The 6,171-nt window shown below is 28.5% G+C and overlaps 1 non-coding gene across 1 annotated transcript; it reads left to right on the top strand.

Moving 5' to 3' along the window:
- The first annotated feature begins 2,064 nt into the window (after positions 1 to 2,064).
- LOC106692254 (uncharacterized) lies at positions 2,065 to 3,781 on the top strand. The gene is made up of 3 exons (XR_010843533.1): positions 2,065 to 2,507; positions 3,430 to 3,507; positions 3,585 to 3,781. It is a non-coding gene; the product is annotated as an uncharacterized protein (transcript).
- The last annotated feature ends 2,390 nt before the right edge of the window (positions 3,782 to 6,171 follow it).

Raw genomic sequence — 6,171 nt, 5'->3', positions numbered from 1 at the left:
TCGTGGGCCTTCTGTAAAGAGATATCAGGCTGGAGAAATCGCCTAAGACCAGACAACTCCGACATAGTCATTAATAGACTTATGCTTTCACAGCATATATATATACATATATAGTTGTATAAAAAATTATTTTAAAAAAGAATAAAGTAAACTAAAATGATATCAATTTAAATGAATTGAATAATAAAATAATTAATATCAAGTACAGGAATGAGTGAAAGAGTGACTGATGTATAATAGTTAATATGTAAGGAGAAATAGGAAATGTTTGCAATGCAGGAACGATCAGAAAGGATATTAAATCTGTAAGATTATAATAAGCTAATATAAATGCGAAAACGAGAATAAAAGGGTATGAAAACAATCATAGAAAATGAATAAATCTTAAGGACCTTAATAAGGTCAACGAATATATAAACAAGAGTATCAAAATTAAATAATATATTCAGTTTACAGAATAGAATAATTAAACAAGTATATAAATATGAAAAATATAAAAGATAATAAAATTAACTGATAGATCATACAATGGAGATGCATTATACAGTAGACGGGACCCAATACAATGTAGAAAAGAGGAACAAAGTATAAAAAAAGATTATATGAGAAAAAAAGTAATAATAATTATATATTTTTTTCTAAGATAGGTCTCTTTAAAATAATATAGTTGGCGTTGGAAAGGACTTTAGTGCCTTACAGTACTGTACAGTACAAAAATTAAAAATAATGAAATAAGAAACATCATAAAATGTCTGAAATAATAATAAATTGGAAAAAAAAAAAAGACACCATAATAATTAACAAAAAGAAAAAGCAAATTATGTTTAAATAATTACAACATTTTAATGTATATCATAGAAATAATGTTTTGCATTAAATGTAAAATAAATAAGAATAATGAATGTATAATCGAAACAAGTATGAGTTATTGTTTTATAATTTTATTTAATTATTTAAAAATAGATAATAAAGCTATAAAATTATATATTTATACTTTTTTATCACTCATGCTCTCATTGATTTTAATTATTCTATTCATTGTTATTTATATAATTTTTTATACTTTTTATGAATATTTTTACAGGCTTGTTATTATTTTACAATGTTTGTGGCTTGTTCTCATGAAGTCATGTTAAGTGAAATGAAGTGTTGGTTAATAATAAATATTATTTTCTGCTATTTGATGGACCATCTTCCTAAAATAGAATTTATTGATTTTGCAGTTTATTTAAATTTTGTTTATAATATTAGTGATCATTAGGGATAGGATTTTTATGTGCTAAAAAATCCAAAATATGTACATAAATATGTGCTAAGAAATTGTCAAATATTTAAAAAAATATGTATTTATAAATTTTGTATTATTCAACAATATAAATTACTAATTAATTAGTAATTTTATAACTTAAAAAATGTTACATAAATATGTATTTATTATATATTATATGAATATTATTTTAAAGAAATTATGTTAAAATATGTACAAAAAAATGTACTTAGAGAAAACATAGCTGTGCAATACCAAGACATTAATTAGTAATTGTAATTAAACTAATTGATTAATAATTATTCAGAATGAATTATGAACAAATTATAAATGGAAATGAAGAATAATCCTTATTAAAGAGAAAAAGAAAAAAAAACTTTAGAAAAATGTTTAAAACTTTGAAAGAAATCAATTATTCAGCAGGGTCAGTTACAAAATTACTGCAGATTAAATGCATTTTTAAATTTTCAAATAAAAATCTTCAACGGTTTGACCGAAGAATGGACTTGTACCGGCTAAAAGATCTTTCAACGTTTACTGATGTTATAGGGGCATACTTAAATAAAGCTATTTCCATTGTATCTAGTTCAGTCTTCTCCATCACCTGGGCGGCTGTGTCATAATTTGTTATAATAAGGAATAAGACCCTTATTCTGTTTAATTGATTCTGAGAAATTCTAAATGTAACTCTGTGTGAAAATTTATTATTGCCACTGCTTTTAATTTGTGTTCAAAGAAGAAGATATAGAATTTGTACGCACTATTTATGATAAATGATAAATTTCACTTTTAAGCTTCTTCCATTCTCTTGAATTTTACATTGTTGCTGTGAAAGATGCATTTATAATTCAACAAATAATTTAAGGAAATATGTGATTCAGGACAAAATACCTAAAAATATGTTAAAAATAACAAATATTTCAGAAAATATGTGATTTACAACAAAATATGTAAAAAAGGCCAAATATTTAAAAATATGTGAAATAAAAATGGCTTCTTTTGGCCAGAAATATCTTGAAACATCTATAGTTAATAAGGAATCGCAGATAGGATGGTCAGGTAAAAATACGTTTAAACATAAAAATCCTATCCCTAGTGATCATAATCACTTATGGTTTGGATAAAGTGTTTATGTTTCATTGGTTTTTAACAGAATGTATCAGAAGATTCTAATAATCGAACCTACTGCAATGAAGAAGAGAATTATAAAACTTTTAAAAATACAGACATCACAATTAAGGTACACATTTTTTATCTATTTGTGGTTCATTTCTAGCGAGCCTGTAACTAAACCCAACTGTTTCAATTAGGTATTTCATAATATCTTTTAATTTTAATTTTTATATCTTTGATTTCATATCGTTGGTGCAATACCAAGGCAAAGCGTGGTATTTAGTCTTCAATATTAAATATTTTAATACCTATGTGGATGGTTTATGATATGTGGTTATCAATGTTTTATTCTTGATATCATTGTTTACAAATTTTCAAAATAATACATTTGAAATAAATACCCATTATCTAAATTAAGTATAAAGTTTATGAATAACTTATATAATAGGAAAATCCTAACAGTTTACATGCTTCTGTTGAGAAATATCATCTGTTCAGGACGCATCTGCTAATTCCTTGGAACATTCTTTTTGAATTACAGTTACTGGTATAAGGTAGTAAGTAATTTCTAAATAAGTCAGTTGAATATTATTGATTTTTATTTAAATTAGTGGTATCACATATTCAGTTAGGTTTTTTTGGAATTTTGAAGATAACATAAAAAAATGTTAAAGTGCAACAAAACCAAAGATTCCAAATTTTTAGATACACCATACACTAGTCATTTAAAAAATAATAATATTAAAAAGTATTGATAATTACTGGAAGATTATTGATTGACCGTGTGTATAGATGAATGGAATATGGTCCGGGTGCGGTCAAAAAAATTATTGATAATTATATTTTCACAGCTGTGGTCAACCATATAAACAAAGCTATGATTTTTGAAAAGAGACTTCTTAAGTTTGAGAAAAAGTTTTTTATTAGAATTGAATTAAAGTATAGTGTTTAAGATGCATGATTCAATTTTTTTTCATTGTTCAAAATGATATCAACAATCCTAATGCGTAGTAGACCTATTCAAGTTCATGAAAGATATCATTTCACAGGTTGAACCGGGTTTAGCTGATGATGTATCAGAAGACTACACGAAAGATTTCTTGTCAGGAAGCAGTCGATTAAAAGAGGTTTCAAATGATTTTGATGAAACGTAAAACTATATTATTGTTTATAAAATAAATTGTGGTCTATTTCTTAATTGTAGGAACCCAATCTAGATTCTATGAACCAAGAACATCTAAATTCTATGATGGATGTTGATAACAAATCTTTCATAAAACAAGAAGATGAGAGTTATCTGAAATTTCCACATACAGACATAAAAATCAAGGTGCTTATTTATTTTTAATTTTTTTTCTAATGCTTAGTAAGACTAAGATGTACTGGTACTGGTATAATGTGGAGGGAACAAGTCCGGTAAGTGGGCCTAGTGATCCTTTTTGCCAACCTCTCACGGCTACCTGAGTCGCCGCCGTGTACTAACCAAGATGAAAGTGTCAAGATTCATCCTTCGGGACCGCCGAAAAATGAATGTTAACTCCCTCAGGTGGGAATCGAACCCACAACATTCCAAACCGAGCGCACTGGGACCTGTGCCCAAGCCCACACGGCCTTCATGTCCCCAAGACTAAGATGTAAGGTACAAACTAATATAATGAATTCTTTGTGCAAATATATAATAATTTGTATACAATATTTACTCCAAATATTATCTGCATTATAAAATGTATTATATTTTAAAAATTATATAATCCAATTGACTATATAATTATTTTAATCTCGGAGATTCCTTACTCTAACCTTACACACTCCTCTTATTCACCACAATGCTATATGTATATATATATAATTATATTTACCGGGTACAGTTCTCTCAATTCGGCATTGTGTTCTTCTATTACTAATTTAACCTTCTAAATTCGCCAATTAATTCATCATTTTTCTTTCCGAATATTTTGATCTTAATTAATAATATTTTATTATTTCAAACTTAATTGTCATTATTATATTATTTAAAACTTTATTGTCATTATTATATTATTTAAAACTTTATTATTATTACATTATTTCAAACTTAATTATTACTATTATATTATTTCAAACTTAATTATTATTATTTTTTTTATTTTGTTTTACAGATAGAACTTCTTCTTAGTGAAACAATGGCATTGCAAGACTATATGTAACAGAAATGTGGAGGAAACAAAGCAAATTCTAATTAAGTTTATTCATTGTACCTGAACTGATTCTAAACTATAAAAAATTTGCAATGAAATCCTGGCAATGAAGCAGTAAGATAGCTGGTTCTTCTGGATGGTCTTCTTGATTGGAAGCACCATATCAATGTTAAACTACCCCAAACCTGGACAATTTTGGCAATAACAAATTTAGATACAAAAATCAGATAAAAGCATTCTCATTTATAAAATAATATTAAGTTCATTACTTGTGTAATCTAAATTGTGAAGTACAACATCCTGTATGAAAAAAAAAAAAAGTCATTCACTTAGAATTTCAGCAGATGCCCCTTGGTTTATAACAAATATTCAATCCCATCATGAATTACAATTGGGATCAATAGATGAATTCATCAAGGAATAGGGCATCCGGAACATTCGACAGTCGCTGGGCAATGGACCAATGCTGTAGTGGAGCTTCCCATAGACAGCGGATCAGACCCAGTCCTCGATATCTCCTGGGTGCCTACAGCACCGCTGAGGAGGTGTTAGCAACAATTTTTGCTCAGTCAACTCTCTGGACTATTAAACACCACCCAGAGATGCTAGGTGTAAGACGTTTGCTTATAGTGAATAAGAAGATGCTAATAACATATTTATGTATATTAGAATATAGTATGCGGTTGTTACATGTATGACATTAAAATATATACAATAAATAGTACAAATATTAAAATACGTTCTTTGTCTGATGTGCATAGTAGTTCACATGTTATCTGATAGGTTGAGTCTTGCCAGCCTTAGCGGCTCCAGTAGTTACTGTATAGACCAGCAGGTAGCAGTGTCGCTCCAGGATTTTCCAGTTGACTAGATGAGTTAAACCATCTGTTTTCGGTAACCTTCTGAGCTTATCTGAGAATATTAACCATATGGAATGGGTTAGAACTTTTAAAAGGCAATCATTCCACGCGAGAATAAGTTACACCATCTCCTTCAATTTCAGGTTCTATCAGTCCAAAATGAGGGACAACAAATGTAAAAACATGTTTAAATGATCATGGTCGAGTAATCTGTTATTTTGGCGCCAAATACATTCTCCAATCTAAAACTATTTTTATACCTTAAAAACATATTTCCAGTTTATTAGAATATTCTTTATCGTATGAGTTAATGCATTGGTCTTACTAACCTCAGATCTATTGTAGAAAATTGGTATTATTTAATTTGTAAATAAAACAGTAGATGGCGACACTGCTCTGGCATGGGATAGCTTGGCGTCCCTTGGGGTCTAGAACAGTCGGTAGCGTCTGTTTATGAAAACATACACTCTTTGTCTTTCTTTATAAAAATCCCGCCCTATATTCCACAACAATTAGCTGCGGCACCGGTTCGAATCCGGCCTGGGAGTTGACTTTTATTTTGTGGCGTTTCCAGAGAATGAAAACTTGACTCTCCCACCATGATTAGAATAGGTTGCTTATCTCTGGATAACCTTCTTCCCCACTCCCGTATGTCAGAAATGACCAGGGAGTAATAAAAATTATCTGATATTTACATATTATTATTATTCTTATAATGTCATATGGCAAACAAAGATATAATTTGTATTTTGTA

The sequence above is a fragment of the Halyomorpha halys genome, unplaced genomic scaffold, assembly GCF_000696795.3.
Source record: "Halyomorpha halys isolate HHAL.00 unplaced genomic scaffold, Hhal_1.1 Scaffold1036.1, whole genome shotgun sequence".
NCBI lineage: Eukaryota > Metazoa > Arthropoda > Insecta > Hemiptera > Pentatomidae > Halyomorpha > Halyomorpha halys.
Note: the sequence above shows the minus strand (reverse complement) of the source record. Positions and strands in the feature narration are given on the sequence as shown.